Below are 25831 nucleotides of genomic sequence, written 5' to 3' on the forward strand. Positions count from 1 at the left end.
TGACAGTGTTGAAGAAATGGTTGTATTTGCCAGACTTATGTTGTATGTCATCAGGACCCCAGAACCTGCATGGTCCATCAGTCCACAGTCTATTTAATTCAGGTGATTTGGAAGAGTTAAAACTGTAACAGGAATATGTTAGTATAGTACTAGCTCTTGTAACAATAAAATTTCAAAATGAATAATGGTTTAAACACAACAGAAGTGTATTTTCTTTTTCATGAAGTCCAAAACTTGTTTTAACTTTTCTCGGGGCGGTAGTGCAGAGACTTTTTCTATGCTGTGTCTGGCTCCTCCATCTTTAACAAGAGGCTTCCAGGGTCAAGGATTCATTTGCATCAAGCTGGTGGGAGAGAAAGAGGACTTGAAGGCTTTCAAGGGGGATGTTTCTATGGGCCAGGCTCATTCCATTTCATTGGCCAGAACTCACATTCCCTTGGCCAGGGCTCAGACATACAGCCGCACTTAACTTCTGGGTGGGGTCTAGTTTTGTGCTTGGGAGAAGAGGAAATAATTTTAGTGAACTAGCCAGTCTCTGCCACAAAGCAATAATGACAAAAACTAACATTTAGAAAGCATTTGCTTTGTTCCAGGCATTGTGTTAGCACTTTATCTACTTTATTTTTAAATTTCATATACCATGTGACTCGCCAATTTGAAGTGTACAATTCATTGTTCTTCTGTACATTCGCAGAGCTGTGCGACTGTCACTGCTCAGTCATTTCCAACACCCTGGAAAGAAACCCATATCCATTAGCAGTCAGTCCTCACTTCGTCCCAATCTCCTCCCTAACCTGAGGCAACCGCCAATTTACTTTCTGTTTAGATAGACTTGCTTGTTATGAACATTTCGTATAAACGGATATGCCTACAGTCTTTTACAGAATCCTCACAACAACTGTACAACATAGGCATATTGCTGTTCCCATTTTACAGATTAACAGTGTATCAGCTTGCCTGAATGGTTAGCTAATAAGTTTAAACCCTGTCCCTCACTGAATGCCATCATTCTGGGCTGAATCTCAAGTATAAAGAATATCATGCCATGATTTGGAGGGAAAGAGCAGAAGGGGTGTTTGTTTGTTTGCTTTCAGTGACCATCATGGCAAAAAGCTGCCTTCTTCATGGATGTCTCCTTTACTAAAGAGACAGGCTAAATTAGGAGTCAGCTTGAGATTGAAGCCCAGACCTACCACCTCACCAGTGTATGCAAAGAATATGTTCCCGAATTCCTCTCGAGTCTTAGTGTTTTTATCTCAAAAACAGGAATAATGTATCTCTGTTTGCTGGGAGGATTCAGTGAGATTAACCTATGCAAAAACTGTTCCCACAACTTTACACACTTGATGCCTTGCCAGTGTTAGCTGTTCCTGCTTAGAAGTGAGATTCTGGCTATAATTGGGCAGCCACAGAAATTATGTTAATGCATCTGGGCCTCCAGGATACTGTCCAGGGAGAAGTTTTTGTGACTTGCATTTTATAGTATCCAGATTACAACCCAGGAGTGGCTGGGACCCTAGGAGGATCTGGCACAGTGAGGGTTAGAAAAATGGGACATATTCTCCAGGATTGAAAAACACTGTGCAGAGTCTCATCTGTCAACTTCTGATCTCAGCTGGGCAGAGCCGCTTGTTATAGGCACCTGGAAAGAACCAGCTGAGCCAGTGTAAGTTGAAAGTTCCTTGGGAAAGAAGATAAGCTGGCTGAGTTTCTGTAGGCAAAGAGCCAGTAATGAGGTTTCCAGCTTTCCATCACATGCCCTTTTCATCACTTTCAGCTCAGCCAGAGATGGCAAAAACCTCATCCTTGGGGACCAAGTGTATATTTGAGAGACTCAAGGAGGTAGTTATAGAGGAGTGAATTGTGCTTTTGTTCCATTGACCCGTTCCCCACTCTACCCTGTCCTTAGCCATCAGTAGAGTAAAATCTAGGCATGAGAGCATGGAGAAGACAGTGGACAGTGGGGGAAGTTCTGTCGGTGGTGGCTGGCTCAGTCATATAGCCAGATCATCAGAAGAAAGGCCTGAACTCTAGGAAGGATTATAGACGTATTTCAGCCTTAAAAATATGCCCTAGAAGCCTCTGGTTCTGCCATTTCTTCATTGCAGGAGCAAGTGACTTATTCTCTCTGGGCCTCCATTTCCATATAGGACTGTTACCTGGACAGCCATGCAAGCTGCATAATTGCAGGTGGCTCCATTCATAGGCACTAGGGGGTCAGCGTGTTACAAACATGTAAAGGGCCAGATACTAAATATTTTAGGTTTTCCGGGCCACATGGTCTCTATTGCATCTAATCAACTCTGCTTTTGTCATGTAAAAGCAGCCGCAGATAGTACATATACGAATGGGTATGGCTATGTTCCAATAAAACTTTATTTATGGGCCCTGAAATTTGAAATTTCAAATTCATGTTCTGTATAATTTCATGTGCCTCAAAGCATTATTCTTCCTTTGATTTTTTTTTTTTTTTTTTTTTTAGCCAATTAAAATGTGAAAACTATTCTTGGCTTACAGAGTGTACAAAACCAGACAGAGGGCCAGATTTGGTCTGCAGGCCACGGTTTGCAGACTCCCAGTGTACACTAAAATATGTTTTTTACCCTCTAGAGAGATGCAGTGTGGTGCCCTGATCATCGTAAGGGCAAAATAAGAAAATATATCTAAAGGAATTGGCGTAGTATCTGCCTCTTATAAGGGGTCAGCAGCTGGTCATTATTACTATTAACCCCTTAAAAAAAGGAATCTGTTTACTTTCTATTTGTCATGGACATTTGGAAAGGGAGGTGGTTACATTTGGTTGCCTACCAATTCTGCTATATTAAATATTTGCTGTTATTAAAATATATATTAAAATTAAAAATATAAAAACTGGTTTGGACAGAGAGTGGCACTAGTAGGTCACACTGTTTTGGGGTTTTTGTTTTCGGTCTTTTCTTCCTAATGCTCTAGTGTTGCCTCTTCAACTTCTAGATGTGTCGTTAGTACTTGGTCTGTGCCGTGAGGTACTCTGTGAAAAATGAGATTAGATCTTTTCTCTCCAGGAGCTCTTAATCTTCTTCCAAGTGTGTATATACATCCCAAGAGTATTCAAGATGACAGCCCTTCTCTTTATATACATTTTTCATCTCAGCCTTTAAATTTCTATTCTCATGTAGGTTTTATAATGTACATACTGTGTCATAGCACAATGGTTGTACATCCTACAACTTTTAAATATATAAGTATTCAAATAATGAGGGTTATGTGCTCAAAAAATTTTTAACCATGATATCAGCAACCAAACTTTTAAGACATCTGGTCTAAGAGGAAGTGAAAAGTATCCCAGTGGAAAACAAGAATTGGTATGAGTGATGTAGGTTCTTATTTTTTTTTTTTAAGATTTTATTTATTTATTGACAGAGATCGCAGGTAGGTAGAGGGGCAGGCAGAGAAAGAGGGGGTAAAGCAGACTCCCTGCTGAGCAGAGAGCCCAGTGCAGGGGCTTGATCCCAGGACCCTGGGATCATGACCTGAGCTGAAGAGGCTCTAACCCACTGAGATACCCAGGAGCCCTGAGTGATGTAGGTTCTTATTCATAATAATGTAAGTGTTTTTAAGATATGAATTAAGATTTACTCTGATGTCTATTTTGTGGCAAGTAGGTGGCAAGACATTTTACAGTTTTAATCTCATCATAATAAACAGCTCTATGAAATAGGTTCTACTCTCCCCATTTTATAGATGATGAACCAAGAATCAATGTGGAGAAGTTAAGCAACTTGCAAAGGTCAGCTTGAATGAATCAGGACTGTCTAACTATAAAGCATGACATTTTCCACTTCAGCCCTCATTGCATTGAAGAAGTTCATGAAAAAGGAACCATCATTCTTTGGCATTCCTAATCTCTGAAGTCAGTCACTTTCCCATTATGTGTTCTTAGGTTACTGAGTGGCAAATGGATAAAATTCCACTCCTCCAGAGATCCATGATCAACTTCTTGCCCCTACTTCCACCCAGGACCTTTGTGTATCACATGCTTCTTACTCTGAGTGGAATGTCCTTAATTGGATATCTCCTAGTTACCCATCAAGATTCAGCTCAGACATCACCTCTTCCAGGAAGCCTTTCTGACTTTACTGCCCCCACCCCCACAAAACTAAATTGGATGCCTTTTGTCTAGGCATCTGTAGAACTTTAGTGAAGCTATATGCTGTGTAGGTAGCTGTTATCTGCTCATTACTCCCTAGAGTAGGAGTCCAGGGAGCAGAATATCTGACCCTGATTGTATTGTTCTTCTGACATCCAACGTAATTGTACAGTGCCTGCAACATACCAGGCCCTCCATTAATACTCATGGAATGAAGGAATTCCTTCTTCATTGATTTGGAGTCTGACATAACTTTGGCAAAGAAATGGTTTGAAGTGTGTCTTTACCAAATCTCCTAGGCTAGGACAAAATAGTGGATATAAATTAGATTATAGGGGAAAAACAAAGAAAAAACAAAGAAAGCAATCCTTTCATTGTGTATAAAAGCTTTTTCCTTCTGGGTTTCTCAGAAACTAAGGAGGATGCAGAGACTTGAATCAATCGAATTTATATTAAAATGCATCTGATGTATCAATATAAATCAATTTATATTCATGTATAAGCATATATATGTTCATGTGGGGGCACATATATAAACTCACACATATTCATGAGCATGAATTCATAAAAATAGACTACCACAATTTTAATAAGCTGTCTGTTGGATCACAGCAGGCTCAGCAAAAGGATAAAGTCCATTAATACTCTCAGGTTGGCTGTTCCTCCAGAGTCATCCAGTTACTTTAAATCTCCTGTGGTCGGTCATAAAGCTGTTTCCCTCTTTACCTCTTCCTTTAAAAGGAGCTAGCATTACTGAGAGCTTTTGCAATGTTATACTCAACAGAGGTGATCTCATTTAATCCTCATGTTTGGACAAATCCATAGGTCCTGAACCCAAAGAAAATGGGTCAAAGCAAAAGCAAGTCAAGAATTTTACTGAAATTAAAAATGCTCAGTAAGAAAGCAGGAAGAACAAGGGCAAGAAGACTAAGAAAAAGGGGTGTCTGGTGGCTCAGTGGGTTAAAGCCTCTGCCTTTGGCTCAGGTCATGATCCCAGGGTCCTGGGATCGAGCCCCTCAGCGGGCTCTCTGCTCAGCAGGGAACCTGCTTCCCCCTCTCTCTGCTTGCCTCCCTGCCCAATTGTGATCTCTCTCTCTGTCAAATAAATAAATAAAATCTTAAAAAAAAGACTAAGAAAAAGAATTATTTTAATTTCAGTTACAAATTAATATTGCTAAATTTAGTTATATAAATTTGTCACATGGGATTATACCAAATTAATTTATCGGTAATAAAGTGAGAGAGTGTGACCATTAGCACAGATTTTTTATCAGAGCAGGGAGGGGTCTTTTCTATTGATGGAGAGAAAAGATTTTATCCCACCACCAAACGTTGCTACATGTAAAGGGCTTTCTTACTCGTTGAAAGGGGACAACATTAGAACAGTTGTCCCCAGACTTTCATAATTCACAGACCAGAAACATTTGAGAACAAACTTTTATAGGCCAACAAAACTGCCAGCTTATCTTGCCAATAAAATGAAGAGCATGGGAAAAAAAAAAAAAAGCAAACAGGATTGAAAAACTAAGATCTATTCTCACCATCATTTCAGAAATACAAAAACAACTTAATAGGAAATAGCAAAAAGGAAAATCAGAGTAGGAAGGACAGAATCTTTTAATAAAGGAAGGTCATTTTAGCTTGGTGAAAACCAATACACCCTGCTTGCTTCTCTCATTCTGCCCCGGAGGGTCGGGGACCAGCCTCTAGGGACCATTGCCTCTGCTGTGCCTAGGTTTGAAGTCATGCACATCCTGATTTAAGTTCTGGCCCTACAAATTCCTCACTGTGATACTTGGAGCAGGTTACTCCGCTTTCCTGACCTGGGATTTCCTCCCGTGTCAGATGAGGGTTATATCTGACTGACTGTATTAATTTCCTAGGGCTGCTATAACAAAGTATTACCGTCTAGGTGGCTTAAAGCTGCATAACAAAGCATTACATTCTAGGTGGCTTACCACATCAGAAATGTATTGTCTCATGGTTCTGGATCCCAGAAGTCTGAAATCAAGAGTTGGCAGGGCCGTGCTCCCACTGCAGGTACTAGAGGAGGATCTGTCTCGGGCCTCTCTCCTAGCTTCTGGGAGTGCCTGGGCTTTCAGCATTTTTTCGTGTTCTTACTGTGCACATACTTGTGTCCAAATTTCTCCCTTTTATAAGGATATTAGTCTTACTGGACTAGAGACTCACTCTACTCCACTAGGTTGACTTCTTATTACATCTGACACAATCCGTCTTCCAAATAACATCATGATCTGAGGTATTGGGGGGTTAGACTCCAACATACGAGTTTTGGGGGGATAAAAGTTAACTTACAGCACTGACCAATCTCATGGAATCGTATCAAAGCCATTCACAGGACAGGCTGAAGGCTTTGTAAAGTACCAGAGCAAAGTAAGTTTGTGGTTTCTTTTGTTTTGCTTTATTTTTGTTTTTTGGGTTTTTTTTTTGTTTGTTTTTAAGATTGTATTTATTTATTTGACAGAGAGATAGAAAGTACTAGTAGGCAGAGGGGCAGGCAGAGGGAGAGGGAGAAGCAGGCTCCCTACTGAGCAGGGATTCCCGATGCAGGGCTTGATCCCAGGACCCTGGGATCATGACCTGAGCCGAAGGCAGAGGCCTCAACCCACTGAGCCACCTAGGTGCCTTGTGTCTGTTTTTTCTAAAAAAGTTTATAACTGAGGAATTTATGATTTAGGGACAAGAGGCAATTTACAGAAGGATATGTAACTAAGAATTAGTGAAGATAGGACTTTGAATGGATCCACTTAATATTTTAAACACCTGTTAATGTGGCAAGCCCTATTCTAGTGCTAGAGATTTAGCCTTGAATAAAATAGACAAGGCCCTCGACCTCATGGTGCTTACATTCTAGTGGGGGGTGGATAAATGTTAATGAAATAAACAAGTAAATATATAACATACACTGAAGTAGAGATAAGTACTCTAAATACAAATGAAGTCCATTAAGGGAGGAGCAAGTAACAGGGGAATGGAAGATGCCCTTCTCTGTAGGATGTCAGAAGACTTCTATGAGGAGAACTGTATGAAGGTTTCTGACAGTAGTGCAGGCGCCGGTTCTCAGTGAAAGGGGAGCCAGTGAAGGGAAGTGAGTGAGAATAGGGGGGGTCTGATTTTTGTTTTAAAAGAATCACTTTGGCTGCTGTGTGGACAGTAATTTGTAACAAGGCAAGAGTCAAGTAAGGAAACCAGTAGGAGGTGAATGCAGAGATCCCTGTGAGAGCTGGGAGTGGTATAGACTGGGAATAAGAGGAAAGATCTGTGATAAATTTGGGAGACAGAATAACAGCATTTGCTGATGAAGAGGATGTGGAGTAGAAGATAATAAGAAGAGTCCAGAACAACTGCCAGGTTTGGGACCAGAGCAACTCGGTGAATGATTATGCCATTTATTGAAACATATTGAGTGTACACCAGATTTGGGAGAAGAAACCACAGTTTGGTTTTGGACATTTTAAATATGAAAAGCCTATCAGATGGTCAAGTGGAGATTCTTAGATGTGATATGTAACTTGGTGTAAAAATCTGGAGTTCAGGGCACAGTTTGGGATTAGCTGTAGGTACTCTGTAGGGGGCATTAAAGCCTTGACTGGCTGTTATGGTTTAGCAAGTGAGTGCAGCTAAGGAGGTCTAATCATGAGCCCTTGGCACTATATAAATTTTAGAAGATGGGAGAAGGACCCAGCAGGAGAGACTTAGAGAAGGATGGGTTGAGGAGGTCAGAGGGGGTGAAAGGGAGTCTCAGGTACCAAGTTAGGACAGGAGTTGATTCTGGGAAGTTGTAACGAATTGTGCCAAAGGGCTGGGAAGAGATTGAGTACACGGGACTACCTGGCCATTGGTTTTGTTAGTGTGCAGGTCATTACTTACCTAATAAAAGCAATTCTGGTGGGATTGGGGGGTAAAGTAAGTCAGTTAAGGAGAGAAGAGGATTGGAGGAAGTAAAAGCGATAGGAACAGACACTTCTATTTTGTTTTCTCTGCTACCTCAATTTCTTCAAATCAGTAGTTCTAACAGTTCCGAGAGCAGGCTGTGCAGTCTTGGACTGGTCGTTATTCTGACTGTGCCATTTATCAAATCATCTAACCTCCCCAGCCACAGTGTCCTCATCTACAAAGTAGGGATAATAGTATAGCCCATTTGAAAATGCTGTAAGGGTTAAGTGAGATAAGTAATAAAGTTTAACACCTTACTAGCCCATTTTGCTCAATAAATACTACTTCCCTAGTGTCAGCCAAGTACTGGTGTAGTCTCAAAGCTCCACATAGTTTGTTTGGTCTGGGAGCACCTGGTAGCATGAGGGAATAATTATGACAGAAGACATGTTACTGTATGAGGGCACCTGGGTGGCTCAGTCAGGTAGGCATCTGCCTTCAGCTTAGGTCATGATCCCAGGGTCCTGGGTTAGAGGCCTGCACCCAGCTCCCCACTCAGCAGGGAGTCTGCTTCTCCCTTTGGGTCTCCCCCCTCTCTCTGTTCTCTCTCTCTCTCTCAAATAAGTAAAATCTTTTTAAAAAGAATATATGTTAGGATTATCCTTGATATGGGAACAGAGCAGTACATTATAATGTAAAAACCATAACACTCCTCTATATAAATTTTCCATGGGGTGTATCATGGCAGAATAGCCGGGCAGTACAGGGATATATACAAAGAATGACTCTGGCAGAAATTTGGGGGCATCTTGGCAGATGAAGGATCTGGAAATCGTGGAAAGATTTAGCATAGACCAAGCCTCATCAGGCCTCATCAGGGTAGATAACTGACATATCAACATATAAGAAATAACCATTTATCTTGTAAGCATAGTTATCACTTACTTATTCTTTGCTATACATGGTGTTTACCCCTGGCCTTTCTAACCATTTAGAAACTCAGGTCCCTCTCTCCAAACCCCCAATTATGTTGCATACCTCTGTTCCTACAGTGCCTGGCATTAAGTATGGTCATGAAAAATGGGGGCACCTCATCCAGGCATATTCTAGACCTCGTAGTCAGATGCTTATAGGGAAAAATAAACGAGGAAGGGAGAGTCTATATGTGAACAAATTAACTTGGCCCTTGAGTCATTCTCTAGAATCAGAGCTAGGAAAATCTCTTCTGTTTAAGTCTGCATAGCCTGGAACATTGTAACATTACCTTGTCCCATAGAGGGCTACCACTGATGTTGCTCAAGGAATGTTGATTGCATACGTTGAAGATGGCAGATTCTTAAATGGATGGATGGATTTATCAGACTGAGAGCTCACAGGTGGCCAAATGCTAGGGTATATTGACTTAGGACAGGAGTTTGCAGTGGAAAGTGGAAGCTTTGAGAAGGAGATAACCTGTCTCCTTGCCCGGCATACCTTGACTTAATGGCAGTAGAGGTATAGCCATGTGCAGAAATTCACTGTCATGGTGAATTTTGTGACAGGTACTTGTTTGAAATAGGTGACGTTAGCCCATTTGGTCTCACTGTGAACAGCCAACGACTGAAAAAATGCTTTCCTGGGCTGGTGAGTTCATTTGACTAACGGTGGAGGTGAAGTAGAGAGATGCTACTAAGCTGAACAGGCAATCTGAGCAGAGCCCCGGGCCTGCTGTTCCCCGGCAGAGAGCCCAGTATTCCTGGTGACATTCTGCCATCTAGATGATGGACATCTCGGAGGCTGTTGCCCCTTCTTCACAGGCAGGCAGATGGGAAGACTCCTTGGCAAACACCAGTTGACATTTTAAGAGACAGTATAAAGGGAAAGTGAGGCAGAAATCAATTTTCCAAAAAGAAGTATGCTAAGAAAAATAGCAGTTTAGGGTTATGTACTGTAAGTCAGGCACTGTACTTTCTTCATCTCACAAGGTGAGAATTAGCAAACCCATTTTATAGATAAAGCAACCCATTTTTACAATGGATTAGTGGCAAAACCACGGTGTAAACACAAGTCCATTTGGTTCCAAAACCAAAGATATTTTTCTAATTTCTGCGAATGGCCATAGTAAATAAATCTGCTCCCAGTGCTCATCTGCCTCTGAGAATTAAGTAGGAAACACTGCTTGGGAAGGGGTGATGTGTTTGAGTGTGGGCTCTGCAAGCAGCTTGCCTGGAGTCGGTTCCAGCACTGCCACTGAGCAGCTGGGATCCCGCTCGGACTTGTTCACCTCTCTGAATGTCAGTTTTCTCATCTGCCGTACGCTGTTCACGATAGCTAATACCTACCTCATCAGGATGTTTTGAAGATTAAATGAGTCTAAGCACCTAGAACACTGCCTGACACGTAAGAAGGGCTCAGCAGTAGCTCTTCTTATTATCAAAAACACGTTTTCCAGCACTGATATTCAGTGAATACAAAGAAACAGTACTGTCCTTGTCAGCTCAGGCACTGCTCTGCTCCTCCCCACAGCCTGCCTACTAATGATTTGGGGTCAGTCAATGATACTGTAACTGATTGCTGCATCTCTTCTCATATCCAGGGCTTCCATGCTCTAGAGGTAGCATAATAGGGTAGAACAACACCGTTTTTGACATCAGAACACTTGGGTTGGGGTTCAGGCTCAAATCACATTTGGAAACTGTGGGATCTGGACAAGTCCCTTTATCTTTCTTACCAGGGGTTCCCCATCTGCACAGTGAGCAGGTTGAACTCCCTCATGGCCAGGGTTCCTTGAAACCCCTGGATTTTGGTGAACAACCAGCAAAGTCCCTTAACTCCCTGAGCCCTGGCGGCTCATTTATACCATAGCGCTACTCCTCTCCTGGTTCCTGAGAGGCACAGAGAGAGCGAAAGTGTCTGGTACACTGTGATGTGCTCTGCAAACGTGAGGGCTGATCTTTACTGAACTGTGATGAGAATTAACCCCGAGTACTGTGGCCCTCGAGGCATACATTTGAGATGCAGGGGCTTTTTGCATTTTGCCATCGTCGCCTGCCCCCCCACTGGGTTGGGTGGATCCACCTTAACAAGGTGTGGGGGAAGGCGAGTGGAGCATGGGGGTGCAGTAGTGATGGTGGGAAAGCGTCTTATTGGTTAATGCTGGTACATCCCCGGCACCAATTACTGTCACTGCTCCTAAAGCTGATATATTTATCAGGATGAGTTACAAGGAAGGCTATGTACCCAAGGAACAAGACGGCTGCATGGTCACCCCCTGTGATGTAAAATATAAGAGTCTAGGAGGGGCTGTTTTATAATTCATCAGGTTTCGCTAGTGAGTTCCGTTGGAGTCTTAGTTATAAAGGCAAGTGTGAACCGGACGGCAGACAGGAGAACCTGGCACCAAGGAGACGGAGAAGCTGCCTGTGGTGCCTCCTGCCTCCTCCCTGCTTTGTTCCAATAATTTTGTGCTCGGTAAGTTCCCTGGCTTTGCAGCTAATCGTTGTCGTTGAATAAGCTTGGCAAATGAATGTGTAGTTTGGAGTATGCACTTGCTGTCAGAAGTGTGTGTCAGTGTTTGGGCTTCTGACAAATTCCACGGTTCCCTTTAATGAGCAAAATAGCTTAAGAGATGAAACAAAACCCGACAAATCAATTATTCACCTTGATCCTTGGAAGGCTGCTTTCTTTGGTTGCTAAAGTTTCTCAGGTTTCATTCTGTCAGTTTCATTTGTTGGAGGAGCTTTGAAAAGAGCAAGTCTCTTTGTCACGAAAATTGTTTTTCTTAGCTGCCAAAAGGAGGTACGTACAGGGTGGTTTGACCATCCCCACCCCCAGCTTACTCTCCCCAGCAATCGGTAAATCTTAAAACAGACTGTTTGCCTGGTAACCAGCTCCAGCAGAGCTGAACCTGTGCAAGGCAAGATTCAAATTGCAATCTTTTGTGTGAACAGAACCGAGGGGCTGTGAATAATTGTCATTGTGGAGATGATTGTGAAACTCGGTGTGGTGGTAGTCCCTGCGTTTTGCTGGGATGGGATCAGAATCCGGAGGAGATTTGCATTTGGCATGCCTGTTGATGATGTGAAAAGGGAGTGAAAGAAAAGCCGGGCTCGTGTGGAATGAGCGGTACAACACACCCGTAGGACAAACAAATGCACACGGCATGACTGTTGAATTTGAGTAACTTGTAATTGTTTTCTCTAGTTTCCTATTCCCATTAAGAATTACCTGAAGCTGCGTTTTGATCCTCAGTGGGTATGCTCCAGGTCCTCGATCTGGATCCTGGTGAGGGGCAGGGTGAGCTCTGACTCCTGGTCAGCTAGCCATAGGAAGTCATTTCCTCCTCCGAAGGAGAGACGCGAGAGCTGTACCTTCCCGGACTCCTTTCTGCTGTGTTCTTTTGCCTCTGTCCAAATCTCATGGAAACCAAAAGCTTGACGTACTTTTTTTTCTTTTCTTTCTTTCTTTCTTTTTTTTTTTTTTTGCAGTAACAGATTTAACTGTGGTGTCATATGGCATATAATATATGGAGAGGAATAGCAAGACATTTTTCTGAATGTTTAAGTGTGTCTGGCTTGTTGACATTTGCTTTATTTCCCCAGCAAGGAGCTACTGTCTTCCGAACCCATACATGTTTGTCTGTCCGAAGTGTTTACTTTACGCATAATTGCACTTTCTCTTGGCATGTAGAATCTGTAGATCCGACAAGAACATCCTCTTTATCCTCCAGGAAACAACTTGTTTTAGCATCTCTTTGAAAAGAATGATGCATTTATTTTTCACCAGGGTCTTAGCTTGCTCTTGCTTTTTCCTGACAAAAATTTTGGTCATCAGTACCGCTATGCTTCCGATAAAGTTATTTCTCCTTTCCTAGTATACTTTCTGATTGCACCAAAACTTGGCAGATTTGGAATGTGGAATATATCTTTTGGCAGGAACACATTTTTCAGGCATATTTCTTTTGTCCATAAATAGCTTTTCCATATTTTCCATTTCTCTGAAGAAGTTCTGTTTAAAAGACCAGAGGAGTGATGTATTGTGGTTGGCACTTAGGGGTGTGTAACCTGAGACTGGGTTTCTAATCTCCAAAGGGCTGCCCCACATGGGGTCTGTAAAATGTCTTTTCGTCTTATGTTCAGCTCAAAGCCTCTGGGCTCCAGCACTAATGATTAAGGTAGCAAATTCAGCAGATCCTTGCAGGTATAAACAAACATCTGCATCTGAAGTTCTGACCAGTCTGTGGGGCTTTGTAAAGCTCAGGACACACAGTTGAAGGTTCCTGAAAATGTTAATATATTTTAATGTCAAGAACAATCTAGTTGTGAAATACTTTTGCGAGGTATCATACATTGGATCTTATTGTGCCACATTTTTAAAAATCGCACAACAGAGCCCATGGTTTATTTTGTGGCAGTATCTGGGTTTTGATCCAGCATGGTTTAATCGAGCAATAAACCAGTGTACCGATCTCAGTAAACTGAGTTTCTTCTTATTTGGTGGCGGTTTTTTCATCTTCTCCACCCACCAAGAATAAGATCTATTTATAACAACAAAAGAAAATTTAGCATGAGTTATTCCCAATTAAATCTGCATCAAGACAAACATGAACTGTGACAAGAACCTTCTGAGAAAGCACATACACATGAAAATACGTCTCTCAACAAAGGATTAAAAGCCAAAGAGGCATTAACACTTTGCCTATGTGAGATATATCATTTTCTTTGAGAGAGGTTGGGAAGGGTGAAAGGGGGAGAGGTTTGTTTAAAGAAGCTTTTCAGAGCCTGGCTTCCGCTGCAAGGGAATGGAAAAGGACAGGGGCTTTGTGTGGCCCTGGTCCACACCTCACGCTCCTTATCTGATGAGTGGGGGAGGGGAGAGTTAGGAAGGTGACTCCAGGGAAATGTTGTATATAAAGCGCCTGGTACCCTGTGTGGCACAAAGGGGACCCAGTAAAAGGTGGTCGTTCTTGTTATGTGTTGAATTTCACAAAATATGTTAACAAAGTTTGATGTTGGTTTTGAAAGAACTGTACATAGTAAATAGAAAGGTTATAAAAAATTGTTCTTGTTCGTAAGATATAGTTCTTATAGCTAGATAATCTGTTTTTGTTTCTGTTTTAGAAACCTGGTAAAGATGGTATTATCACCTTTCAGTGTACTTTTAATTAATTCTCAGAATGGCATCCAAAATCCTTACGTTAATTCAAAGAACAAACTTGGTTTCAAATGGGGACCATGGAAGCAAAATGATGTCAAATAATATTCTAGCCTTCTAAGTTTTTTGCTCAAGAATGATTAGGTCGTAACTCCGGCCTTAACACTGCATTAAAGTACCTTATTATTATAATAAATATCATTTATTAAGTCCCATGCAGAATGCTCAATGTCTTAACCTTTATTTTCTCATTTAGTCCTCATCACTTTCCTACTAGGTAGGGTCTCTTTTGCTTCCCATTACCAAATAAGGAAATGAGATTAGAGAAAATCTTGTTTAAATACTATTAATTTAAATTGGGGCATGGCAGTATCAGAATTTGAACTCAGGCCCGCCTGTCTAGAATCTATACTACAACTGTAATACACTGAAATTATCCAGTAGGATTTGCCCTGCTCTACATGTTTCCATTTTGAAAATTTGACCCTATATTCTGCTTTGATTATTCTCCCCACATATGTAATTAACCTCTATCAATTTAGGAGGTGTTAAAAAATAATATTGAAGATTTCCTTTTCTTTTGCTCTCGTATTTGGTCTGTGCCAATCAAGATCCCATTTCCCGGGGGGCACCTGGGTGGCTCAGTGGGTTAAGCCGCTGCCTTCGGCTCAGGTCATGATCTCAGGGTCCTGGGATCGAGTCTCATATCAGGCTCTCTGCTCAGCGGGGAGCCTGCTTCCTCCTCTCTCTCTCTGCCTGCCTCTCTGCCTACTTGTGATCTCTTTCTGTCAAATAAATAAATAAAATCTTAAAAGAAAAAAAAAAAGATCCCATTTCCCTGAGGTCTCTTTATAATTCTCACCAAAATATAAAGCTTACTATAAAAAGATATAATAATTTAAAAGACTATAAATTTACTAAATTCAAAATAAGGTCTAAAGGTTATCCTGAATCACTACTGCCCTTTGACCTGGGTAGCCTTCCTCTACAACCTCTGATTTTAGAGGAGTCTGCCAAGAGGTGGGCCCATTTGGATCTTGCTCTCTAGACCATATTCTGGATAAATAGAGCCCCAGAATTTCTTCCGCAAACAACCCTGAGTCCACTTCCAGGAATTGTATACTGTGCCCACCCTGGGTGGGAAGGAGAACCAGTAGGTTGCTGTGTGCCTGGGAGTTGGGGGATGAGGCTAAGGGATGAGAATTTGTTGATCAGAGCTCGGACTCATGAGTTGGGATGTTCACACATTGACATGAAAGTCCGTTTGTGGTGCAAGAAGAAACAGTGGCAAAGAAGAGGGGCTGGCCCAGGTCTGGGGACCTCTACTTGTGTTCTTGCTCTGGGCCCCAAAAGTGTTAGGGACCGCCCTACCCCGTGCTGAAGAGTATTTCCTTATATTGCAGAACAGTGAAGCTAAAATTCCAGTGGGTGGATGTTGTAGGGCTTTTGTTTGTTTTTTGTTTTTTTTTTTACCTTTTTCCCCATTAAACCAACAGAAATCACTTGAACAGGAACGTAGCCAAAGCTATAAAGATCTCAGACTAAAAGCTTTTTAGGTTCCATTTTGGAACTGACAGCAACATGATCTATCGAGGCTACACATTGGCCTTCCTTCCAGTTCAGAGGCATAGACGGACTTTGGAGGGTGACTGGAGGGTCAGCTGGAGGAAAACTCTCTGCTGTTTATCTTTTTATGCCATTTGAAAATACAGCTGCTCAGAGAGACTGTTGTTAATTTCAGGTGCCCTTTTCTTATCTGTATTTTCAAATTGTGGTTGTAACCCTTTGTGGTATGGACTCATGGAAGGCTGCCTGAAGCATCCATGTGGGACATGGCCTTCCAGGCTGTGAAAAGCAGCAGTGGCAAGGAATGGCTCTGTGTGGCCTTCGGTCATTATCACGGCCCCTTCTTCTGTCCAGACCTCATGCTTGCAAAGGCTCCTTTTCATTTACTGTTGTATTGGATTCTAAGACCCTCCTAAGAAGAACTAACAGCCAGGTAGCAAAATCTCTAATTATTATGAATCTTTGATGATGTAGGGTTGTTGTTGTTTTCTTTTTAATGCAATAGAAACTGTTATGCAATGAAGAGTAATTCTTGGTTTTGTTTTTGTTACTCTCCCTCAAGTAGTTTCTAGATGGCAAGGCAGAATACCTCTTGGGAAGTACTCCTTATACCGAATCTTACAACCTTACTTTCCTTATCTGTAAAGCAAGTGTAGTCATTCCTGTCTCAAGGCTGTTGGGAAGATGGAAGTGAGAAAATTCATGTCCCAATAAACAGCTATTCCCTCCGCCATGTGGAACATCTGGCACAGCAAATATTTTACATATAGTGTGACTACAGTAAATGTTGACTCAATCTGAAAGTAAAACAGTTAGGGACACTTGGGTGACTCAGTCATTTGAGCATCCAGCTCTTGATTTCGGCTGAGGTCATAATCTCAGGGTTGTGAGATCAGGCCCCACGTTGGGCTCCGCACTCAGTGCAGATTCTTCTTGTCCCTCTCCCTCTGCTCCTCCCCATGCTCTCTCTCTCTTTCTTTTCTTCTCTCTCAAATAAATAAGTAAAATCCTAAGAAGAAAAAGAAAAGAGAATATAGCAGTTAAGCTGATGACTCTATGACGACCAAGGTGTACACCATAATTTATTTTGCCCAGAAGAGGTGGTAGTAGGAATGGTTCAGGGAGATAAAACACACAGGACAAAACAAAATTGATCATTTAGCCTCTACATTGGCAACTCCTGACAATGTCCAATCTGGGTAGTGATGATGCCATTGATTTTTACCTCCTTTGTTTATGTTTTATGCATCTTTTGGAACTTTGTAATGAGCATGCATTGTTTATACAATTAGGAAGAAAAAGGAGAAAAAGTATTTTTTAGGGAATTGGATTAAAGTGGGAAAGGGTGATGGGTCGATTGTGGAAGATATCTAACTCTATGGATAAGCCAAGTCAAATATAAAAAAAAATATTCAAAATACTTGGGAAAGAGATGTTTTCCAGTCTGAATAATCCAGATAAGCTTATTTTATTTACTTGTTGAGGTGTTTTGTTTTGTTTTGTTTTTTGTCTTTTATTATTCATTTATTAGGCATAGACTAGTGCCAGATGTTCTGCTAGGTGCTAAGATTACAAAGATGAAAACCTAAGATCTTTGAACTCAAGGGGTTTATAATCCAAGGGAAAGGAAGTCATGAGCCTACAATTTGAACACAGTGTGAGTCTCACTGTGTCATCATAGGAGCAGGTAAGCTTGTCCTCTAGTATAAGTAACAGAAACAACCATGACTCGAACTGACTTGCTCAGTAAAGGGAATGGATTGGTAATCATAACCTAAACGTACAGCAGTAAAGCCAACTTTAAGATATCTGATCCTGTGGCTCCTGAGATTGTCAAGAAATCCATTTCTTTTGGTTTTGTCCTACTGCCTCTTACAGTATTGTCTGCACCCTAAGACTAAATGCTTTCGTGATCCTTGGACAGTTGTCAAAGGCTCCTGGGCAACTTGTTTTCTTAGTCTTATCTTGCCTGAAAGAGATCCTGCAAGTGGCCCATAAAATTCACTTTGAAAGGACTGACTTACCCATGAACATAAAACCATGTCACTAGCCGTATTCTTGAGCTTAGAATAAAGACAGCCTCCCTGTGACTTTAATGAGTTCCTCAACAAAATCTGGCACCTGTTGCTATTGGGAGGGGATGGTGGTGATGATGGCTGCTGGCCCAGCATTCAAAAGCTATCTTCAACTTGTGATTTATGCAACACATCATTTACAGACATTCACTAGAATTAACGTGTAGCATAATGGAAAGAAGGCCATGCATAGGATGGTGCATTTCCTTAGATTGACTTCTGTGTTGCGTAGGAGTTTGCCAACGGTTAAGAAACACAGAAAGCTCTCTGCAGTCACAAAAACTAACCAGGTAATTGATCAGCTCTCTGCTTATCTTACATTGGCACTATTGCAAAAATTACCAGCCAGAAGCCATCTGCCCAGTGGTATAATTAGCAGAAAACCTAACATATCATTTCACCAAAACCTGCTATTGGATGTGGCAGTTGGGTTTTAAGCTAGACTAAAGTCAATGTCCTTTTTTTTATGGCATGACTACAGATGTGGTCAGTTCAGTGTGAACCTTAAAATTTATATCCCCTGACTCAAAATTACAGTACTTTAGAGGTAGACCATACCATTGCCATCTTTTTTCCCCCTATTTTGCTTTTGATGGAATCCATTCAAGAAGGCTAATGACTCACCAGTGCCTCAAATTTATTTGGATTTTTGATGTCATGAAATTTGTGGTGCTAAAAAACAGGGATACTTTTGACAAAGATGTGTTTGCCAGTTGTATATATGTCACACTGAGAATGAGATAGACTAGAATAAAAGATAGACTAGAATAAAATATTTGTTAGCCAAATGTCAGTGCTTTATGGCAAAATTAGACTTTGGTAAGTTGTGATTCACAGTTTATATAATTTATCAATCCTTCAGTTCTTCAGCCTTGTGCAATACTCACCATTTACTTGAGGAAGTAAGATGTTTCCTGAATAAGATTGTAGTGGATGGGCTTGGGAACAGTTTCCACTAAAACTCCTGGATCCAAATTCAATTAGATGTGTTTGGATTGTTTTCCAGCTTTGCAACATAGAAGAAGTGACAGGACTTAATTACTTTCTTTAGGAAGTCTACTCATACTGTTGATCATTTTTCTGGCATCCAAATGTAATCATAAAACTTTTTTTTTTTTTTAAACTCATGACGCTTGTCTCACTATTGTCAACCTGCCTACCTAACGAGCTTGTACCTAAATATTCATGGGTCGAGCTTCTTTTCAAAGAACATTCAGTAATGGCAGGACACAGAATCAAAGTAATTTCCTCTGGCCATTTGCTTCTGGTATAGTAAATCTGTTTCGAAAACCTGTAGCCAGTCATGGGCAACACTAACCCAGCTGTGTCAGCGAGGAGCGTAAGACATACTCAGAAAATGTGCGTGAGTTAGAGAAGACTGCAGTAGCCACTCCAGAAATGCTCCACAGGGCACGGGTTTCTTCCTCTTCAGACTAGACAGCTTTTCAGTACGGAGAAAGAAGCAACTACAAGTAGTGGAAGGATGATGGATAATGTCGATTTAAGGGCATCTGGGTGGCTCAGTGGGTTAAGTCACTGCCTTTGGCTCAGGTCATGATCCCAGGGTCCTGGGATCGAGTCCCGCATCGGGCTCTCTGCTCAGCAGGGAGCCTGCTTCCCTCTCTCTCTCTCTCTGCCTGCCTCTCTGCCTACTTGTGCTCTCTCTCTGTCAAATAAATAAATAAATTCTTAAAAAAAAAAAAAAACAAACACGCATGTCACCCAGGTATCAAAAGATGTCATTACCCCATGACACGACTTGACTTCCCCACCACACAAACCAGGTGAACTCTCTTTTGTTTCATTTTGAGATTTCATTGTACCGGTAGAGAAACAGTGAGAGAAACTGTTTTTGTTTTGTTTTGTTTTGTTTTGTTTTTTGTTTTTGCTGAATTTCTTACCTCATCAGTAAGTATTTCAAGTTTCTGACATATCGGCGTTGCCAAAGAGGTACTGATATTCAGACTGTGTACGGTATTTCTGGTTCTTAAACCACTGAAATACTTCCATTCTTGTTGGCAAATAGCTTTGACTCAGGGCCCTGTGAGCGCCTCCCTCCCAACTGCTTCAGACCATTCCCCATTCTGGTCCCTTTCACAGGGCTTTCACACATCTCCATGATGGAGTAACTAAGGAGCTCATCAATTAACTGAAGTTTCACTAAGGAGTTAATGCCTGGCACAGCTAGTTGTTAAATATTTTGACATCACTGCTGTATGAGACCCATCTTATTTTTTAAGAACTTCTGGTTACAGTTGAAAATAACATTCAGACACAGAAAGAACATATAATTTAGTGCTAAGATGTTTAAGACAGCCCTGTGTGATTTTTTTTTTTTTAAAGGGTGATAAAGGAGATAGTATTTGGGATTGTCTGGAAAAAATTGGTCAGGGGTTTGGATAGGGCAGGAAGGACGAGAGCAGAATGTATAGTTTATTTAACCGGTATAACTAAATCCCCCATTTGTTTGCTACCACGTTATCTTGTTTACCTCTCATGATAGCACTATGAGAAGAGAGGAGAAAATAAGGCTTGAATCATATAGCCAGAAAGTGTTGGAAAGCCCGTGCATTATCCATTCTTGCCCATTGTACCCAAGACTTGGTATTAGGTGCTAGCATGGTAAATATGAAGATGTATTTTTTTTTTTTTTTTTTTTACTTATAAGGGCCAAAAACAAACCTAAGGAAATATTGACAGCCCTTAAGTGCATGAAAGAATGTTCCTGGGTCTTCCACAGTCAAGGCTGTCATTTTAAAATATGACTGGGTAATACATTTTTATACTACTGGCTTCAATTGCTCCAATAGCAATATAAAAAGTAGAAATGTGAACCCTAGAGAACTAGCTAAACTCATTATAATTTGATTATCTAATCTTTCAATATTACTCTTCTTACAATCTTTCTATAGAGTGGGAACATTAGAAAAAGCACACAGCCTAAACATTTAGTCTGTTGACAAAGTTTTGCTTTCCATCTTTAAATGGAAACTGAAAGAACAAGACTATTAATGATTTTATAACAAATCTTTTAAATTCTGCTTTCTAGTTTATGCCTTATACAACAATGAGCATGTCCTTGTTGTAACTTAATTATTTAGGAAAATGTACATTTATGCACCAGAGTATGGCATTACCTCCTTTCTTCCAAAAATATCTCACAGTGAGTTCCATGAGGGCAAGGATTTGATTTCTTTTATTCTTATGTGCCCAGCAACTAGCATGGTTAACTGATGGGTACCAGGTAGTACATTCTTCAAGGGAAGATGAAGACAATGTGAGATTGAGAAGTTGGGGAATAATTTCTAAAGCTGAGCCTTGAAGATGATGCAGGAATTTACTGCCTCTGCAGACAAGGACATTATAAGGAGATGTTGCATACTGAGCAGTGTTTCCGAAATAAGAATGGTCACAAGTTTTCACGTTTAAGGAAAGAAAGGAAGGCCTCAGTGTCTTTGCATTGTTTTCTTGCTCCTGGCAACCTATTTTTCTGGACTTAATTTCCTACTCCCATCTTCTTTGTCTTATCCTGGGCTCTTCTTTTAAACTTCAGACTTCTTTGGGGCGCCTGAGTGGCACAGTCAGTTAAGCATCCGACTCCTGGTTTCCACTCAGGTCAGGATCTCAGGATCCTGGAGTCAAGCCCTGCACCAGGATGCACGCTCAGCATGGAGTCTGCTTGAGATTATCTCTCCCTGCCCCTCCTGCTCATGCTTCCTCTCTCCCCACCTTCAAATAAATAAATCTTTAAAAAAAATAAAAAATAAAATAAAATTCAGACTTTTTCAACAAACAAGAAAGAAAAAAAAAAGACAGGGAGCCACTTAAAGGACAGATCATGTCAATTAATTATAATTAGTTGAACCTTGTTGGATCCATATTCAAACAAACTGTAAAAAAGAAAATTCATGGCATTCATGAGACAGAGATTTGAATACCAACTGGATATTTGATGGTAAGTTGTTGGTGATATTTTAGAGGTCATAATGGTACTGTGGTGATTTTCAGAATAGGTCCTTATCTTTTACAGGTACACACTGACATATTCCCAGATGAAATGATTTTTATCAGAATAGTAAAGGAGAGAGAAAATGACTAGGGATACAGATAAAACAAATCAATACATAAATAAGCATTATTCATGGTTTGTTTGTTTGTTTTTGTTTTTTTCATCTTCCTAAAAGATGTTTCTCTTCCTGCCCTCCCCACCGGTGAGGGGTTTCACTGTCTTGCTATATCCCAAATGCTCTAGGCATGTTGTATAATTACCTGTGTATGTGGGTTACCATCACCAGAAGGAGCTCATTAGTAAGGACTGAGATTTTTCTTTGTCCTCCCAACGACTGGCTCATAGGAAGGGCTCAATAATGTTGGATAGAAAGTTGAAAAATAAATGACTGGATACAGACCTCTAAGGTCTACATCAGGGTGTGTGATTCAAGCAGTGGGCTCCTCTTCGTTTCTCTTATTTCCATATGATTCCTAAAAAAACAAATCTTAATTCATGTTCTATATACAAAACAGTATTTGCTCATAAGAAAGCCAGGAATGCAACAGCCTAGTTGAAATTAGGTAATTCACACATTTGCGTTTAATATTCATGAAATGCCATGTTGTGAGGTCCTGTTCTTAATTGGTATAAGATAGCATTGTTCCAAACCTATTTAGTTGTTATAGAGATAAGGAAAACATAAAGAAAAACACTTTCCATTTAAAATTTTTTAATTAAACTATGGTTATCTGAAACTTTTTTGCATATAAATTTAGAAAACTTCTGAGGAGACTTTCATCACCTTCCTTGTTAAAGTCTTGTGAGCACTCTTTGGTCCCTTTGTACTAATGGAAATTGTGCCTCTAAAAAGTAAGGAATGGAAAGACTGGAGGGGGCTTTGCCAGGGATTTAGTCAGTGCTCTTGCCCTTGATCCAAAACTTTGCTGAAGCAGCCAAGATAAACAAAACATCCGCATTTCTATTGTTGTATAAAGTTTTTAAGCAAATCACTCACTGGAGTGATAACTACTACTAACTACTGTTATTGGAAATATTAATTTACTTATGTTGCCAAATTTTTTCTTAAAATTTTTTGTATATATATATATATATATAATATATGTTAACAATAGAAAAGAATCCATCTGTCCCTCCAAATTCTTAGTTACCCACCCAGAAGCAATCCAATGAGATGAATTTCTAACAACATGCGTGATATCCCCTAGAGAAACCTGTTTCACAGACCAGATGGGATTTTCTATTTTTTTAATAAAATTTCTTCATCTATGACAACACAAACTTAGAATTTCATGAATATGTACATGAGAGAGAGCCCAAAGGGATTGGTTCCTTCTGTGGTATACATGTAGCTTCTGACACAAATAAATTAACAAACAAGAAATCTGTATACCCAGGCCTATTACAGTGTCCGATAATAAGTATTGAATATCCATATATAGATCCTCCAGTGAAGTATGTTATTTTTCTTTTTGTATGTCCAGAATCCAGCACAGGACCTAAAAATAAGCAAGAGCTCAGTAAATGTTGACCTTTCCTCCTGCTTTTACCTTCTCCCAGGGGCTTTATCACCTATCACCACAAATACCACTTCATTTGTGATGCATAAAGCAAATGCAGGCGTGAGAAAAACACAGTAATGGAAGAAATAACTGTAACTGGCAGGACTTTGGGGCAGTGTAGAGGTTAACTGGACGTCTGCTTCTCTCTAATCTACATTGGATTAGATACACAGATACATAGGTAAATTCCGGACTTCAACTGGGTAAGCTGGTTGGGTTAGGTAGATGAGATCCTGTACCCACCAAAATGTACATCATTGCCCTAATAGTTGAGAACCCAAAGAATTTAAAGCACAGCTGTAAGGTTTGGGGTCTTTTGTTTTTGTTTTTATCATCTAGACAGAGTTCTTTCCACCATCTGGGTCAAGGCTTGGTTTTGAACTGTCTTTCTCTTGGAAAGCCACTCCACTGGCTTGCCCTAATGAAGAAACCCATAATTGCAAGTATTTGTTCTTTCATTCATGTATTCAGTTATTCATAAAATATATATTTAGTGCTTACTTTGTTTAGCACTATTCTGGTACTAGAAAATGTCTGAAAGCTTTTTGCATTGTTTGGTATTAATTTTTTGTTTCATTATTTTCAAGTTTGTTTGTTTTCAAGTATTTCCATTTCAGGACATAAAAACACTTGTGGGGCCTTCCCAAGTTAAAAGAAACAAAGGACCAACACTAAAAGATTTAAACCTAAAAACCATAAGCCATAATGTTAAAAAATAAAACCATGCTCTGGTTTTAATTAAGCGGGTCTACATTCTGTTTATAAATGTGTTGTGTTCTTCTCTGGGCCTTAAATGCATGTTGCATGTTTATGACATATGCATACATTTGGCACAGGAGTATACGTGGACATAGAGATTCATATATATGCACAAAGAAAGAGTACTCTTTCCAAGGGGCGCAGAGGTATAGATACAATGTTTCTTTATAAATTTCTCACCTGAAGCATGTTCTATGCTGAAGTGCTTTTATACGTGGCCTTCTAAATTGAGACGTTATCCTGGAGGCAAGAATATTATTTAATAGTAGATTAACAGGAATGAGTAATTTGAGGGAGTTTGAAGAAGAGGACGGGGTGTGCAAGAGGTAGGACTCTATCTGTTTTGTCTATCGCTCCCAGGACCTAACACCCTGCCTGGCTCAGGTTAAGCATTTGTGAATAAGCAGATTAATTAATGCGAGCTCAGGATTGGGGAAATATTCTCATAGAGCACTTTGATGGGCCAGTAAATTCTTTATCCAGAAAACGAAGAAGAATCGTTGCTGCCTGACGGTTCAATTAAACTCAGCAAACATGTATTGTCTTCTGCATTCTTCCAGGGACTGGAGATGCAGTGCTGAGTGAGACAGGTCCCTGAGCATTAGAAGCTCGCAGCCTAGCAGAAAGACCATACGTGCACAATATTGCCACTATTTTATTATCATTTAAATTAGCATATCAGAGTATGAATACAATTATATTAGTGTTAATAAAATACAGAGGCCACCCAGGGAAAGGAACAATGATCTCTACTTAGAGGCGTGAGGGAAAGCGTCTCTGAAAGGGACGTCTCCCCAGGGTTTCAAAGAACTGAAGGATACTCCAGGTAGAATGAGTTGCCTCTACAAATGCCAGAGGCGTGAAACAGCAAGGTGTGTTCTGGGCTCTGTACAGTTTTTTGGCTTTGTTTTTTGTTTGGTGTTTTTTTTTTTTTTTTTTTTTATTGCCAGCCTATAAAATGTGTTGTCAGTACAGAGAAAAATGATAGGTAAGGATGGAGAGAAAGAGCTGAAAATGAATTTTCTGTCCCTGCATTTTTACGCCCTGACAATTAGATGCTGTAACGTGTGAGTCAGAGGCCTTTCACTCTACCCCTCTTTCTATGAAAATCCCACCTTGCTTCAGTGCCCACCACATCTGTGCTGCCAGATGTGATTAGTGCTGTCCATTTAAATCTCCTCTTCTTACATGGGTTTCAGCTTGAGCTCTGTCTTTCGATTTTGCATGTTATCTCCCCAGGGAATTATCAAGTAAGCAGAAGGCAGGGACGTGCTTACCCCTCTTGATTTCTGCACATGCCTGGTACTAGACCCTCGACTAAATAGAAGGAAATTAGCTACTTCTGGACAAAGCATCACTGATTTCTCCAGCATAGACCCTAAAACTTTCGTCTATGGTAGTTTCATTTCTGGACCAACTGCCATGCTGTCAACTCTATTTTTCCAGTAATAAATATTTGTGAAGACCACTTGGAAATCCCGGTTTAAAGATTATGTGCTAGAGACTAGGAAACTAAAATTCAATCCAAACCTCGGGATTGACAAAAATGAAAACAGAATTCTGTATACAAGTGAATTAGAGAATGTATTAGCCTCACACCCACACCATGTCTACCATCCTCCAGCAATGTATGTCAGTTTGAATGTCATATCCTTAGACAGCTTTAGCTCTAATATGTGTAGGTAGAACAGAGTTTGCTTAT

General features: G+C 40.5%; 1 protein-coding gene across 25 annotated transcripts in view; it reads left to right on the forward strand.

Moving 5' to 3' along the window:
- The window catches only part of DLG2 (discs large MAGUK scaffold protein 2), a 2052576-nt gene that overhangs the window by 1842382 nt on the left and 184363 nt on the right, over positions 1-25831 (forward strand). The window contains exon 1 of one of the 25 annotated variants that reach the window (XM_044258422.1): positions 11145-11476. The exons of the other annotated variants lie outside the window; for them this stretch is intronic. The gene's annotated coding sequence lies outside the window, so the exon portion shown is untranslated. Of the gene's footprint in view, positions 1-11144; positions 11477-25831 lie in introns of those variants that run through there. 25 annotated transcript variants of the gene reach the window in all.

The sequence above is a fragment of the Neovison vison genome, chromosome 7 (genome assembly GCF_020171115.1).
Source record: "Neovison vison isolate M4711 chromosome 7, ASM_NN_V1, whole genome shotgun sequence".
Taxonomy (NCBI): Eukaryota; Metazoa; Chordata; class Mammalia; order Carnivora; family Mustelidae; genus Neogale; species Neogale vison.